Genomic DNA, 17,107 nt, shown 5'->3' on the forward strand with positions numbered 1-17,107 from the left:
AAACCCATCCTGCTCCAATTTAGACACAGAGGTCATGTGGCACCTACTAGCTTTACATTGATTCAAAGCTTTTGCCATTGCCCCCGTTCACTCAACACACATGTGCAAGAGGACAAGAATACTCCAGCTGCACCCATAAAACACTATTTACCTCATAGTCTGTTCTGCTGTGGTTTCCACGTTCACCAGGTTCCAGCCTAGAACATGAATTTTCCTCTCCTGTGTCCAGATCCGTATGTGAACGTTATTTATGAGGGACTACAAATAATAACTACCAGAGATGGATTTTTTCTATGCAGATTGACTTTCCAGATGTATTTAAGATCCCGCTGAGAAACATATTGTTAGGAAAATTTACTTACCTTGTACTGCTAATTAGAGGTTTATAGTTAAACTGGACAAAGCCATAGAAAATGTACAATAAGCAGAAAGTCTGCAATTGCCAGAAGCAAAGATGACTTAAATAGTCCTTTTTCCTCTCTAAAGCCACGGCTGGTAATTAAACTGACATTGAACACAGGTTTAGTTTTTGTAATGATTCCTATTTGTGAGTCCTACTGAAAACAGCATTTACCACATACAAACTTTACATTTCTTCCCCCAAAATATGTTCACAAAAAAAAAAACAAACAAAAAAACCACCAACTAAACACTTCCATAAAGTCTTACTGGAAAATCTTTTAGAGACAAATGGAATTGCAATGGGAAACTCATATTTTAAAATACCCTAAAAATAAAGCAGGTTTGGTCTGGGGGAGGGGAGGCAGGGAATTATTTTAATCAACTATGAATATACAGTCAGCTTATAAAACAGTTCCCTGAATGAACCATTTCTTTTCCTGAGGAAGCTGACAGAAGAAACCGAGAGGCTGGATACCATCAAAATTAATGACCCATGACTTGACATGTAACTGCTAAGCAAATGGGACTATTATAATATCTGGGGAGGCTTGGTCCACCCCAGTTGTGCTACATGCCCTTTCCACCTTGCTCCATGAGGACTGGCCCTCAGGGCATTGCTGGCTGAGCCAAATCAATCATCAATGCAGTGACGCCACTTCAAACATTGCATCCGAAAGATGAATACTAACCTCTATGCAGGGGAAGTATTGCAAGTACTTTTCCCTTTGCTTTCCTATAACAAAAGGGACCCTCATTATTTTTCAGTTTTCACACTTGACTTTTTTAAGCAAGAAACTAGCGTGTAAATTGCAAATAAGTACCAGCACAAACAGCTGAGGGATCTGGAGGGGTTTAGTGTGGAGAAGAGAAGGCTCAGGGGAGACCTTATCACTCTCTACAACTGCCTGAAAGGAGGATGGAGCCAGGAGGTGGCTGGGCTCTGCTCCCAAGAAACAAGGGATGGGACAAGAGGAAACAAACTCAGGCTGCACCAGGGGAGGTTTAGACTGGATATTAGGAACAATTTCTCCCTCAAAGGGCAGTCAGGCATTGGAACAGGCTGCCCAGGGCAGTGCTGGAATCACCGTCCCTGGAAGTGTTCACAAATCATGTGGACGAGGCCCTCAGTGACACGGGTTAGCGGTGGCCTTGGCAGTGCTGGGAGAATGGTTGGACTGGATGGTCTTGAAGGTCTTTTCCAACCTGGTTGATTCTATGATTCTATCTCACCTAATTACAAGCAGCAATCAAATGTTGACAGTTTAGCAGCAGCAGCACCTCAGAATGGTATTTGATGCACACATTATGCAAAAAACAAAGCCCACACAGGTTTTCAAGGGTGAGAATTTTCACAGAAACTATTCAAGGAAATACAATTATTCAGAATACTCTTGGGAGAAAAAATAATACACCAGCCTTCTGCCCAATCGCATATTTTCTATGTACCCAAGTGTGTACCTACTATTGGGCTGAGTAACCTACACTATGCGTACCATATGCAGTGCCTTCACCTCCCTTTACAACCAGAATAGCTACTTCTGGCACCCATCCTTCTGTCCCCTGAACACTTAATTCTCCACTGACTATTCCATGAATCCTTATAAAGTAAATATATTGGTATCTATATATAATACCAGAATGTTACTCTAACAGAATATTTCCTTAGCAGATTTCAGCACTCCAAAATGATGCCATTCCAGAATTATGCTTATCTATGCAATTTTAATTTGCCATCCTTCCATGCATGCTTTATGGGCGGCACATTATCCCACCACCAGAGCAACCCACAATTTGTTATAGAAGCAATTAAAGCACTATTTTGTCATCCTTTTTCATGCACATCTAGCCTGCAGATAACAATACTGCACGAGTGGCAATCTTCTGGCCATGGCAGATTGAACCTCTCTCCACTCCGATAATGGAATGCCCAAAAAGAGTCATGCCCTGATGCATGGGATACCTGTGCTGGGTTCCCAAGGGAAGCGTGTGCCTGCTGAGGGCAAGAAAATGGCAGGGAGAAGGGTTTAAGAAACAGGAACAACTTGCCTACTTCCAAAACCCACTCTCTGCCATTAGCCTGAGGATCCACTGGAGAAGAAAAACTGCTGTACAGATTTATTCCAGAGGCCATATCTGTCCACAGCTGGATACCTCTGCAACTTGATACCAACTTCAAGATTGCTTATTTTGTCCTCCTATGGATATATTAAGCTCTTGCTCATATGAGTCCCATTCTATTGTGGTGTAGTAGCTGAATGATGAAGATTAAATGGAAAAGGGAAGGTTACCTGGAGGCAGAATCCTCCAGAGTAGGTAGAGTTTTTAATCATCCACAGCATCACAGGTAGGCATGAGGTACTGAGAGTATCACACAATAATGACAAATAAAACAAGGTTCATAAAATTTGGTTTCAATCCGGCTGTTACTTTACTGGTCACATTTAAGTACATTAAATTGAAAAGAAATAAACCCAGATTAGGAATTAAGAGAGACTTCAAAGTCAGTTCTTTACTGTGAGGATGGTGAGGCCCTGGCACAGGGTGCCCAGAGAAACTATGTCTACCCCATCTGGTAGTGTTTAAGACCATGTTGGACGGAGCTTGGAGCAACCCGGTCTAGTGGAAGATGTCCCTGCCCATGGCAGGTGGCTGGAACTGGATGAGCTTTAAGGCCCCTTCCAACCCAAACCAGTCTGGGATTCTATGATTATTCCTGGCACAGACGAAATAAGTAACAAAAAAAGCTTCCTCCTATGCTTTTTTGGAAAGCCATGACACCAAGTGAAAAGACCCCAACCCAAACTCCAAGCTTTTATTTCATGGGTGTCGTGGTTTAAGTCCAGTCAGCCACGCAGCTCACTTGCTCACTCCCCCCTCTTCCCCCCCACCCCGCTCCCAGAGGGATGAGGAGGAGAATCGAAAGAATGTAACTCCCACGGGTTGAGATAAGAGCAGTCCAGTAACTAAGGTGTAACACAAATCACTACTGCTACCAACAATGATAATAATGATAAGGGAAATAACAAGGGAAGAGAATACAACCACTCACGACCCACCGACCGATACCCAGTCCGACCGAACAGTGATCTCACCTTTCCAGGTAACTGCCCGCAGTTTATACATTGGGCATGATGTGCTGTGGTATGGAATACCTCTTTGGTCAGTTTGGGTCAGGTGTCCTGTCTCTGCTTCCTCCTGGCTTCCCCTCCTCCCTGGCGGAGCACGAGACTCAGAAAGTCCTTGGTCAGAGTAAACATTACTGAGCAGCAACTAGAAACATCGGTGTTATCAGCGCTGTTCCCAGGCTGAAAGTCAAAACCACAGCACTGCACCAGCTACTAGGAAGGAGAAAAAAATGACTTCTACTGCTGAACCCAGGACAATGGGAATTCCAGTACTCATATCCTTGTTTCCTTCGTATGTTAGAAGAGAACGTCAGTATGACAGCTTTTTGTGACCAGAAAACTAATGGGAGTTTTAACTGCGAAATACAGAAACAAGGAGGGGAATGACAGACACGTTCAAAAATGTATTACCTCATGCCAGTATCTCAACAGGCCCTTATGCAAGCTGCACCCTATATTTCAGCCAAATTTCCTTACTTTTGCTTACTGAGCAGGTTCTGGATGCACAATAAGCTTCTAGTAGGTGCTACTAAGCACGCTGAATGTATTTGTCCCTGTTTTAATTTAGTTAAATATTCCCACTAGAAACACTACCTAATTAGAGCATACATTACAAGTGTGTAATGATAAGTTAATGGAAAAAAATCTACTCTAGAACTCCATTAACTTACTGCTGTTAGTAACTGGTGAAAAGCTGTAAAAGGAACTCTTAAATACATACTGAAAATCTCCATGCAAGGTCATTGCCTCATAAATACACTTCAATCGCAGCTTTAGCCTTTCTTCTATGAAGGGAGCTTGAAATACCTGCTAGATAACGCAATCTGCTGTGAACTCTGACATGTGAACATCTAGTCTGGTTTTAGGAACAACCACAAGCACTTCTGCAGCAAATGCAGAGCTGTTAGCGCTGCCAGTTGTTACAGCATCCTGCATTTTGTCACCCCAAACTGACTGATTACCATTGCCTGGTCATCTCAGTCAAGAGGCAGCAATCAACTGCATTTATTAAATCCATTTGTATTCCAGCCAATTTATGGGTTGAGAAGGTAAAGGTGAATGGAGAGTGACCCATAACACTTCAAAGCCATTCACGAGCCAGGGAAAAGTGTTTTTTCAAGCAAAGTGAGGAATTAAGAAGTTAATCAAGAACAGGAGATGGTACCTGATCTGTCAGAGCAGCACCCACACACCTGAAGAGACATCTATAACTAAATGGGAATAGTTTAAGTCTATGCAACCTTTTGGGGAGACAATGTGAATATGCACAGTCCCCATGGACTTCAAAAGCCTCTAGAGGAAATGTAACGTGCTTCAGTTCAAATTAACGTCACTGGAAACTATGCATGAAGGCAGACAGCGTATGTGCCACCCAGGTATACCTGCATATGATTACAAGTTTGAGCTTTTCTACTTGCTCTTGACACAACCAGATCATGGCTGTAATCCCTCTCACTTGTCTTCTGTAAGCATCAGTAATGACACCGATTATTTCTGATACACAACTATGATTTTAGTGGGACTTCACAGTATCAAGGAACACCAAAGCAATCTTCCACATCACAAAGCGTAAGGTTCCCATCAATACAGTTCTGTACTAACTGATCCCACCAGGGAACCTCCCAGGGAAGAGAGCATATGCCACATCCATGGTGTCCCACTGTTTGAAAATGGGCATTAGAAGGTCATAAGGACTAAGCTTCTCCCACAAACACACTCTCAGGCAAGGGGCCCCAGCTCCTGATAGTGCAAAGGGAGCTCTCCCCACTATAATATGCCATTACAGACCTATTTTTAATACTAATATTATACACCAATGACACTAAAAAGCATTTTGGACTGTGCACTATAGCTAATACTCCCAAGTATGAGACAACACAAAAACAACCTGTAAGTACTCTGCTCCCAAAGCTTATATGATGTATTTTTTTTACTATTGCTTTCTTTCTTTCATTGCTGATGTGTATTTTCCCTACAGACACAGTGGAGATAGAATATAGCTCTGCAAGAGTAAGGTACATTTCCACCTGGCTCCTGTATTGCTTGATGTTTAAATACAGTTTAAGAAGAAAACCAAAAATTACAGAATCAATCAATATCAAACTCTGCAACATACATGCCTTAGGATTTTCCAGAGTACATGATAGGAGGTTATCTTATTTCACATCACATTTCAGTGAAAGCTTCCTGTAGACTGGTAAAGACCACGAAAAATCACCTCATTGTATACATTCCAGAGGAAAATAGTAGATTTTATGGGACAAGGATTTTACTCCTGACTTTCAAAAGGGGTTTTCTTGAGATCACATTTTGTTCACATTTAAGGGACAGACCTTACACTAGGGCATACACTGGATACCTTCTTTAGTCAACACAGCAAGAGTCCAATCCTTGTTTTGTAAAGCAACAGCAAATACAAAGTATGGAAAGAACACATACATTCATATATGTGATACAATCTCTGCTTTTAGTATAACACTAGCTGACTTCTAACATGGTTTTAATCCAACAATGAACTACAATAAATTTTAACCACCTCTGTCAACCACCTCTATTTTTGTTTTCATGATCTTTGCTCTGGAACTGTGACTTATTTGCTTTGGAGGGAAGTGAATGTGGACATTATCTTAAATCTAGATCTCTAAACCTAAAGGGGCCTAAAGAAATCTGGAGAGGGGCTTTTGACAAGGGCCTGTAGGGACAGGACAAGGGGGAATGGCTTTAACCTGACAGAGGGGAGACTGAGATGAGACATTAGGAAGAAATTCTTCCCTGTGAGGGTGCTGAGGCCCTGGCACAGGGTGCCCAGAGAAGCTGTGACTGCCCCATCCCTGGCAGTGTTCAAGGCCAGGTTGGACACAGGCACTTGGAGCAACCTGGTCTAGTGGAAGGTGTCCCTGCCCGTGGCAGGGGTTGGAACTGGATGAGCTTTAAGGACCCTTCCAATCAAATCAGTCTACGATTGTATTTTTACCTGCATCCTTGTAAATGGCATCCAGGTTTTTGCCATTTGATGTCTTCTCTGGAGACTGACAGAAGTTAAAATTTAGGCAGAAGTCTTAAAATTTCACAAGATTTTTAAAAAGCCTCATTGTCCTTTTAAATCACCTTTTCAGAAAACACATTTGTGCGGGTTTTCTTAGTCTGCAACTCTCTCAATGAGCCACACCAATAAAAATGTTACAAAAATGTAAACAGAGAAGAAAGGAAATGTATTCAGCTTAGGAAAAATAAACTGGTTTATGTTCAAGTTGAAGAACAATCATGGTATAAAGATCAGCTCCTGCTCCCAAAGTCACCCCTATGAGGAGACAGAGTCAGGCCCTGTGAAGTCAGTTGTTGCTATAGCAACGTATGAATCAGGGAGAAGACGACATGTCTGAATGCAGGAAATTAATTTACCAAAGATCATGCAATTGCTCTTTGATAGGATGCATACACTTGCTTGGAAGGGAAAAATCATCATATTTTAATTACTACATATCACTTTCAGTTACATTGCAAAAAGCCCGGTATAAAGCAGTTGAGGCTAAAGGGAATTCACCCAATACACATTACCCTTGCACTTCGGTGGTTTGATTTCTATTTCATCTCCTTCCCACAACAAAGCAGTGAGAAGTGTAACACCTTCTTACATATTCTCTTTCCCTGCCATCAAGATACAAAATTAGATCCATATGTTAGGAATTTAAATAGGTCTACACCATGGCACACTGCAATAAACCTAATTACTGTGCAGTGGTTTAGCAGCTTAACCATGGCTGTTAAGACAAAAAAAGCTCAGATGCAAGAAATCCTTATTTCTATACATTTTTAATTAAAAATAAAAATTTGATTTGCCTTGAAAGCAAGAAGTATCTGATAATGTAACTTTATTCTACTAAAACCATTAACAAAAAATACAAGATGGGAGGCAAAGGAGAGTAAGAATTCCTGTATTTGTGTTTCTCAAAATCTGTTGAAGATTAAATCATACTGCCCCGAGCTGGAATTAGTATGTTCAGCATCTGAACTAAACACTGCAGTGAGAATATAATCCAGAATTTCCATCCTAATTATCCAACAGCTTTTAAACCTCTTTTCTTCTCCTAAAGGCACTACTGATAAGGTTCCAACCCACAGACACTATGCAAAATACAGCCTCAGATATCACACAGTTCTCCCGACATTGATTCTGGTAGGTGGGTCACACACACAGCCTGCTCTGAGACCCCAACAAGGCTTCTTCACCCAAATCACACCATCTGTAAGCAGATGAATGAGGGAAGGAAGAGTAAATCAAGTGCAGGACTGCTGCAGGAAGCATCCGAATTACATTTGGAAGACCAAAGAATGTAAAACCCCCTTTACGTCTGCCACCATTAACCAGACTGAGTTGCTAGTACAATTAATACCACCACAAAAGGCACAGAACACCCTAGAAAGCAGCCAAAGGAAGCTACTAGAAATGAGTGGTGACATTTCTTTGTACCAGCTGGGCTTCATAAACTTCATCTAACCCCTTAAAAAAAAAGCTTGCATAAACCTCAGGACAGTTAAACAGTTTATTACAAAAAGAAATGAGCTACTGGCAAATTAAAATCAGCTTCTATCTTACAAAAGCAGAAATGGGACCTGTAGATCTACCGCCTCTGTTACCTTGTGGAAAGGCAAAACCACAACAGAAGGTAGAAGCAGCAACCACAGAGGTGGCTTCTAAGTACTGGGCAGGAAGCCACAAGGATGGGCACCAGGTATGATGCTATCATGGGAATCACCAACTCTGCCAGCATTTATTCTTTTAGGAAAGGATGCATGACTTGTAGCAAATCACACCCTGAAAACGAGTGATGTTACATGCCAAACAGGCACATGGTATACCAAGACCTGGTCTGGTGGAAGGGGTCCCTGTCTGTGGCAGGGGTTTGGGACTACATGAGCTTTAAGGTCCTTTCCAACCCAAACTATTCCGCGATATATGGTACAATACTATGACATGGCAGCAGGAATATAGTGGGAAATGGACTGAAATCAAGCGGTACCAGGGGAGGTTTGGAAAAACTTCTGCACTGAAAGGGTTACTAAGCACTGGAACAGGCTGCCTAGGGAAGCAGTGGTCACCATCCCTGGGAACAGCACACACACACATTCACAGCAAACAAGAGAACAGCAGAGTCCTTCCATAGCCAGCAATAATGCTCAGGATACACACTCTTGTACTTGGGGATAGGGGGTGAAGGAGAAGAAGAAAGATTAGTTAGAATTCAGTATGATTTGGTGCTGTGATTCCCAGATGTATCTCTTCACATGGAAAATTAGCACAAATAGATTTTACAGCTTTGTCCCTGTGGTCAGCCATAGAGAATCACTGCCACAGACCTTCAGTACAAACCTATGTGAGAGCTAGAGGTGTTTAGGGTCCCTCGGGTAAAATAACTGCAAAACAAGGAAATAAAAGCACAGAAGGCAGAGGAGCCACGCTAACCAGCAAGGAAGGAAGATTTCCCATTTTGACACTGTTTGGGGGAGCTTGAGAGTTGCTGCATAAAAATATATTACCCTGAAGAGAAACCTATTGCAGCAGTAACATAGTATCACTGTGACCAATCAAAAAGCAAAATAAACCACAAGCTAATATGCCAGAAGGCTGGATCAATGCCCTCACTTCACAAACATGGTGTGGGGGGGTCCCCTTCTCCAAAATATGTTAGAGAAAACCAGTAGTGGCAGTTGTAACCAGGAGGCATACAGGCCAGTGAAACTGAGCTACAAGAGCAGTTCAGATGATTTAAAATCCACTATTTTGACAATGATTCAAATTCCACTATTTCCTCCAGCACGCCCTTTATTCCCCTCATCAGCCTACCAGTTCTGTTTCCACTTGCCCACATTTTTTCACCAGTGAGAGGAGAAAAATACCAGCATGAAACAAAGTGTTCTGATTCACTAAAATGCTGAAGCAATACATAAAGTCTGATAGCACTGCTGCATAATCCCAATTTATAATTAGCAAAGCTCAGTCCTATTTATGGATTCAAATATGTATAGTATTGCACAAGCTAAAGAACCCCACGTCATTATCACAGGGACAGGACAATATAACACATGGGAACAGCCTCTCATTGATCAGCTAATCAGACATTTCTAGCTGTTGGGTTACTACAAACCAACTACAATACAGCCAAACCCTTAAATCCTTTCTCTGTTAATAATTCTTTATGTCTGTGGTTTCACAGATTAAATTAATACTATACTTCAGTCTCGTTCTAAAGGACCAGATTGTACTGTTTATAGCCCTTATCTCCTAAAGTGATGAGCATTAATCTTACACGGGGCTGTCAGGTGGTCATTGCCATTTCCATTTTCCATCGCTAGCATTACATTCAGTCACTAAAAGAACATCCAGAAGTGTTGTTATTGGGAATGGGAATACTTTTAATTGTTTTTCCACCAGAGCACAGGAGAAACAACAGGGCACAAAAAGCCACAGCACTCAATCACCTTTCAGCCCTAGTTAGAATCAATAAGCAGCTGTGAATGCTCACTTTCCTGACAATGCAGCCTCAAAACAAGAAAAGAGAGAGGGAGAAAGAAAACATTAATCACTATAAATCAATAGAGTAATGAAATTTTCTTGCATTGGGAACAACAACGAGGGCACTTCATTTAATCATAATTTGCCACAGTCCAGACTCACTTTCTACCCCTATTTCTGTACACGCATACAGAGAAAGAGCAGCTGTCCCCACCAGCACCGCACACATTCATCTTCCCTTTTTTCATCTTTTTTCTTTACCAGATATATCTTTCTCTTCTCTCAAGGATATTTTCAAAGACAGACCCAAGGCCTTTTAGGAGACACCTACCTCTCGCTGTGAAGTCACGTGCTTCTCACACTAGAAAGTTGTAACAAGGGGTTTTTGCCTCAAGAAATCTGAATGGTAACAGCAACCAGTTCTGTACGAAAGACCATTCCGCGATTCCATGATTTGCATCAGAGCAGCACGCCGTTCCAATTCAGCAGGTCCCATAACCTTTTCCAAAAGGTTGCTTCATTCGTTCTTAGGTCAAGGATTCACAACTTCTGCACACAGGCATTTTATTACAGAAAAATAAGTAAGTTCTGCCACGCTCTGAGGTTAGGACTATGCTTCTTGCTTTCTCTGTCAGGCAACAAGCCTACATGATCGAGTAAGCAAAGGGAAAAGTCATTCCCAGCGTATGTTCAATCAGAAAGCGGACCTACCTGGAGCACACTCATCATGAATCTGTCACATAAATATCCTCCTTGAAGCAGGTTTATACAACAATAGCAAAAATAACTTTAAGTGTGTCAAAAGACAACCTACTTTGATAAATACCAGCAATAAATATCAGCAATCCATTTTTACACATACACACACATCCTCAAGTCATGCTGAATTCAGTATTTCACTCCAGAATCAATTAATTGCATTGAGGACTTCTGCTGACCTTAAGCAATAAATTCATTAAAAATGACCATCACTCTATAATATTTGGAAAGAGCAAGCTAGATACTAGACATTACAGATGCTGACATTTCATCTTCGTCTTCAGTCTTTTCTCCGTCATGAGAAACTTGGTACATGAACAGTAAGGTCCTGGACAAGCAAAATCCCAAATGGCCAGAACTGCCCTGCAGAATTACTAACTGAAAGCTTCCTCAATATTTAGTATTTTCCATTAGGTGCCAGCTGCTGAGATCAGGTGGCTTCATTAGAAACCTCAGCTTTCACAGGGGCAACATCTCTTCCCTAGATCCACACAGGAGAGCTTGAGCTGATAAGCCAGTTTAGACTACAAAGGAAGAAGAAAACACCTCAGTCTATCCTAAAAATACATTTTTAGTATCACCACAGCATAAGACTTTTCCCATTTGTCTGCACACAACACCTAGTTCAACACATGCTCTATAAAAATAAAGGCATTTTTGTAATGCACCATCTTCAGTGCCCCTATTACAATTAGGAAGGTTTTTCAATTACAACTGTATTACATCATCTACCAAAACACAGGTTTGCATCTTTGTACTTGGCATCCCTTAAGCAAACTCGTAAGTCTATAGCAGCTTGACCAAGGAAGAACTCCATAAAGAAGTCATGATCTGGCATGCTTATTTTAAATAAAGTACTGTTGTATTATTTACTGTCTTCTAGAGAATTTCCAAGCTAAACCAAAGCCCACAGGTGAAACATCAGCCTCGCTTCTGTGTTAATTTCTTGCGCTTCTTGCTAAACCAAGGATGGGATCTAAATCAGTTTTAGGCAAAGAAAAAACAGCCGTAACAGCCAATGAGGAGAGAAACACATGAAGAATGAGGGGGAGAAGAGATTCATTCCATCCAGGCAAATTACTTAGAACATTTCAAAGATGATGTGGTTAAAATATGCTTTCAGAGGACGTGATTTATTTCTTGAGCACAACATCCACATATATTTTACCATACAGCTTAAGAACACACACACCCACAGAGTACTGGTGCATACTGGAAACCAAACATACCCCAAAGATGCATTCCTAGTTGGCTAGAAGAACAATGTGAGTTCACAAGGGTTTACTATGCATAAGGCATTCAGCTAGAACAATTCCATCCTCAATTTCCCATATGCTACTTACATTTTCTCATCACACACACACATGAATACAGTATTTAGGGTCTTCAACATGAAAGACCCATGCTGAGCTGCGGTGACTTTTTGTTACACTCTTGCCTTTATTATTTATGCATCATTTATCAAAGAAAGTTATTCTTCTTTAAACACTAACACCAAAGTAATGCAGGATCAGCAGCGGTGACATAGGCTGGGTTTAGTACAGAAAACTCCCTTGAGAGAACCTCAGAGCAGCCTTCCCAAACTCCAACCAAGCCTCTTAACTTCTGTGAAGCATTCAAACTACACAACTTTTCTTATCGAGCCTGAAGAAATTTTACTGCATCTGCCTCAAGAATTTTAAGAGGTGGAAAACTGACAGCGTGCAGCATAACTGGAGCCAGTATCTAATATCCTGTCTCATGGGGGAACTAATTCTGAAGGCTATTTAATTCCTTGTTCAAGGAAAATTCCCACTGAAGTCAATGAGACCGTGCGGAGTGATTTTAGCATGGTAACATAAAACAGTACAATAGCAGCTAGTCCTCAACATAAAAGGCTGAAAATATCAAAAACCTCACCTGGGTTCAGATTTCATTTTCATTAGAAATAAAGCAAGTTTTAAAACAGTTCTGGAGGTACGTCAAACTTTAAAGCAATCAATCCTAGGTTTATTTCCACAAGCGGTCACCAAAGCCAGCACAGAGGTTTGCACAAAAAGAATTTTGAGGAGAATTAATGGCTTCTGCTTCCTCCAGTTGTTTTGAGCAAACTGCACTTTGTTAGGGGAGATCAAAGGAACCAAAACAACCATCAGAGGAGTTGCTATCATCTGTCAGCACCCAGATGAGCATCCCAGAGGCAATGTGAAACGTTTCAAAGAAGAGCGAAGACACTGGGCAGTCCAGTGACACTTGAAGGCATGGGCTGCCAGAGATTCTGCTTCATTTCATGACCAAGCTGGAATAGTTACAAGCATGGCACAAGCCTCCCACGTCATCTAACAGACTATTTCTCTTTCAGAAACCTTGCAGGAGATAACTGGGAATAGCTTGTTCAAGGAATATTCATCTAAAACCCCAGCACTTAAGCAGTTGGCTTACATGCAAAGCATGAAAATGTTCCCTCTTCAAGTAATCCCTCCTTTACCATAGTGTTTAGTTACAGGACAACTGTTGGCACTACATCATTACAAGCTGCATACAGAGTATTTCTTGGAGTTTGTTGCTTGGTTGTTTGGAGGGTTACTGGCACTGGTATCCGCTTTATTGGCAGCTAACATTCCTGAAATACCACTACTCATTCCTACTTTACTTTCTAGAAAGAACCCTTTCTTTCACATAGCTATCAGCTCTTTCCTCAGTAGCTGTTCTCAAACTCTCCTGCCTTTTCAGAAATTTTCTCCTCCATGCCATTAGATGCTCTTGAGGCCACCTGAGTATTGCATTCCCAAAGGACAGACTGGAAGATGCAATACAAAGGTACTGGGAAATTTCCTTTATTCTTTATCCTATTCTTACTGTGTCCTCATTTTTCACCTGCTTTGTTTTGGAGTCTGATGCAGTTACTCCAAGGGAGTGAGGAATACACACACAAAAACTTCATAACCACTTAAAAAAAATACTTTCTGACACCCACAAGTCATTACCCCTGCCTTTACCCTCTAGCCATTTTCTGAGTAAAGCTCCACTGATGCACAGCTTAGCCGATGCAGGATTCTGACCCTGGAACAGCTATTTATCTTTCCTTGTTTCCGAGGTTTTAGACAGTAACTGACCCATAACACTACTTTGTTCCTCTTACTAGGACTACTGGCATCAGTAACACTTCACTTTGCCAGAGGAACCAGACTTGAAGTCTTCCAGCCTGAGTGACCACAGCATCAGCAGCCATCTACTGCACCCAGAGCAGCGCGTCAGCGTTCAGACACCAGCATTAGCACAGCCATAGAAATCCCCAGCAAAGCCAGCCAGCTCTGCAGAGTTCTTAAAGCAGCTGCACACTGCTGCTCCACTTCTACAGCACAGCACCTCTGTGCATCACGCTGTGGCCCCATGAAACATCCATGTAACTGCATCAGATGCTCCATCCCTGGCAGTGTTCAAGGCCAGGCTGGACAGAGTTTGAAGCAACCTGGTCTAGTGGAAGGTGTCCCTGCCTGTTGCAGGGGGCTGAAACTGGATGAACTTTAAGGCCTCTTCCAACCCAAACCATTCTATGATCCCTTTCCAATGCCAAAGCAGCAGCACCTGACTTGCCTTGGTAAGGAGCAACACTCTTCCTCCTACACATTACTCTTCCACTCATTAAGTTTCCCTAGAAGCATGGAAAAGCCTCACTTGCTCATTACAACAGACTCTGTGGGGTGCTAAACACCAGCATGACTCGAAACAGCTTTGTTTTCTGACATCAAAACAATAGGCATTTCTGTCTTCTTCTCATGAAAGAGGAAAATAAGGATCATTATTTTAAGAATGTATTTTAGTAGCTTCATGCCTTCAGAAGCCAGCAGAGCAGCCCTGGGTAACACTCTGGAGAACATCCCACCCCGATTCCTGCTGGTTTCCTCAAAGACGGGATCACATCACAACCTTATTCCCCAGGCACATTTTGTCACATCAGCTGCATTCCTCTTCGTAACATCAGTTATTTTGCTCAGCAACAACCAAGTTGAAGTAAAAGCCTGGGGCAGGACATTTGGCTCCATTTCTCTATTCATCAGTGTAAATAATTACTACTGAACCTGCAATGAAATAGCATATCTCTATTCTATTACTAGAAGAGTAAAACACCAGCCTGACTCCTCAGCATCCTCAAATATTTTCTGGAATATCAGCTCCTCTATATTTAAGTGTCTTACCTGCACTAATGTCAGCTATGCTACTGCAAAATCCATTAATTCAGGCAAAGACAATAATTAAAACCAGGAAAGGCAGAGCTGAACTTTTTGTACAGTCAGAGCACAGCAAAGCTGACCGTATTCCTAGGAATTGAGGGCTTGTGGTATGCATGAGCTGTAGCGACTGATCAACTCGAAAAAGATAATTGGTTCAGGGAACAAAGGGGTTTCTTAGTTCAGATGTACAACAGCAGAAAAGAGTTAACGCTGGAACTTCTGAGGAACCATTATAAATCTGAGAAATGTCACCACTTCTTCACAATCTGTGAAAAAGTCCCTTCCTTTTGCTTCTGAGGCCACATTACGCTTCAGCAGGCATCAAAAACTTGAAAGTAATGGAATTGGATCAACATCACAGCTCTTTCAGGAAGCTTTGCTTTTTGCCTCTGAGAAATTTATCTTTTTGGCAAAACAGTACTTTAAATAAAGCACCCATCTCACTGAGACTCAGCACATCACAGTCAGTGATATAAAAAGTCCATCTGTCCTCATCAAAATATCCATTTTTGAAAGGGAGGGAAGACAAAGACCATTTCCATCTCACCTACTGGTTAATCCTCAAGTCTTAGAAGAGACCTTTGGCATCTGCATACACGTATTCAGCAAAGGGTTTTCTTAGCCAAGCTAAGAGCTACCCAGTTACTTCACAGATATTTTGCTTAGGTACTATATTTAATTTGTATTGAGGATCACAACAAACAGGTAAAGACTAGAGATACACCCAAGTTTTAACAAAGCCCTCATTGTAGGTACTCCAATACAATGAGAATGCAGCATCTAAATAGAACTGCAATGTGGGGAACATCCTCCAGTGACAGCAGACTCGAGGCTCCAGCAAGCTATGAGTTTTCACAAACTGCAGCTGGCAGAAGGGGCAGCTTTATGTCCTGGGAAACATTTCCAATACACAGTGTACAAGGTACACAAGTAACAAATTCCTGTCCTAAACCCTGTGCCATTAATCAAGCCTTGCAATGACTCCACCAGATGGTTACCCTGCAGCATCTAACATCTATAAACTCAAAAGACTTTTAATTCCCAGAGTGGAAATACCCTGAATGTTCAGTATGTAACATTTGTGATTATTTGGCTTTGCTACAACACATCTCAAGGAAGCATCAATCAGGACACCCATAAACTTCTGTGAAGCTGCAGTCTAACTACAATTTTCGTAAAGGAGTAACTCCAAACACGAGAGGAAAAACAAAGTAAGACCTCAGCACTAACCTCCAACAGGCTTAAGTTCTCATGAACTGCTGCTACAGATGAGGAGTAGAGTAAAGCAAGTTTACCTGTCTCTGGAACAGCATCTTCTGGAACAGTGAGGAGTAAGACTGAAGGCAAGAGATCCCACATGAATTGGCAGGAAGAGCGCACACACTGGGCAGCAGGTCCATAATCTCTTTCACTTTACAGCAGCCTCCTCTTCCATTCATTTCCTGCTACTTCAGATCAGCTGCAAGTTTTATCTCCAAGATTTTTTTTTTAAATAAAAGTTCATGGAAAAGTTTTCTCCTTGCAGAGGTTTAGCACTTGCTTCTTCCAGACCAGCTGACCTGTTTGACTGTTTTTCCCAAGGTGATCTTTAAATGGCTAGAGCCACACACCAATCCATCAAACCGATGCCGACTTTTCTTCTCTACCCAGAAGTCCAGAGCACCCAAGATTTTCCAAGCCCGGAAGTCAGTTTTGTCTCAAGTATTTGCAGATTTTCTAACGACAACTGTGTTAATGCTGCAGGATGAAAGGATCACCACTCCTTGCTACTGTTAACACCTTGCAGGAATTGATAGGGTTGACTCAAAAATCTCTCCTGGGACTCCCAGGTCAGAGGCTCTTGCTCAAATAGCCAAGAGCCGATTATTTTGTTCTGCAACCTTTGTCCATCCATCACACCTTTCATCAAAGCCGCAGGAGAGCTCTGAAGAGTGAAACAGACTGTTTATCTAACGGCTGCTGTTCCACCTTTATCCTTCTCCAAGCAGGATCCAGGAATGTCACAGATTCTGTGAATAATCTCATGTATTAAAGGTACATCTGCCTGTGGGAAAGGAAAAAGAAAAAAGTGTCTGATGTCAGAAGAGACTTGC

The 17,107-nt window shown here is 41.7% G+C and overlaps 1 long non-coding RNA gene across 1 annotated transcript in view; it reads right to left on the reverse strand.

The window, feature by feature from the left end:
- The window catches only part of LOC133280455 (uncharacterized), a 182,164-nt gene extending 165,537 nt beyond the window's left edge, over window positions 1-16,627 (reverse strand). Inside the window, exon 1 of the long non-coding RNA XR_009747173.1 lies at window positions 16,310-16,627. This is a non-coding gene — a long non-coding RNA (uncharacterized LOC133280455). The remainder of the gene's footprint in view (window positions 1-16,309) is intronic.
- Window positions 16,628-17,107: the final 480 nt, after the last annotated feature.

The sequence above is a fragment of the Pezoporus flaviventris genome, unplaced genomic scaffold, assembly GCF_033815535.1.
Source record: "Pezoporus flaviventris isolate CSIRO_AGI_PZ_B2104156 unplaced genomic scaffold, CSIRO_AGI_Pfla_v1 ptg000083l, whole genome shotgun sequence".
Lineage (NCBI taxonomy): Eukaryota > Metazoa > Chordata > Aves > Psittaciformes > Psittacidae > Pezoporus > Pezoporus flaviventris.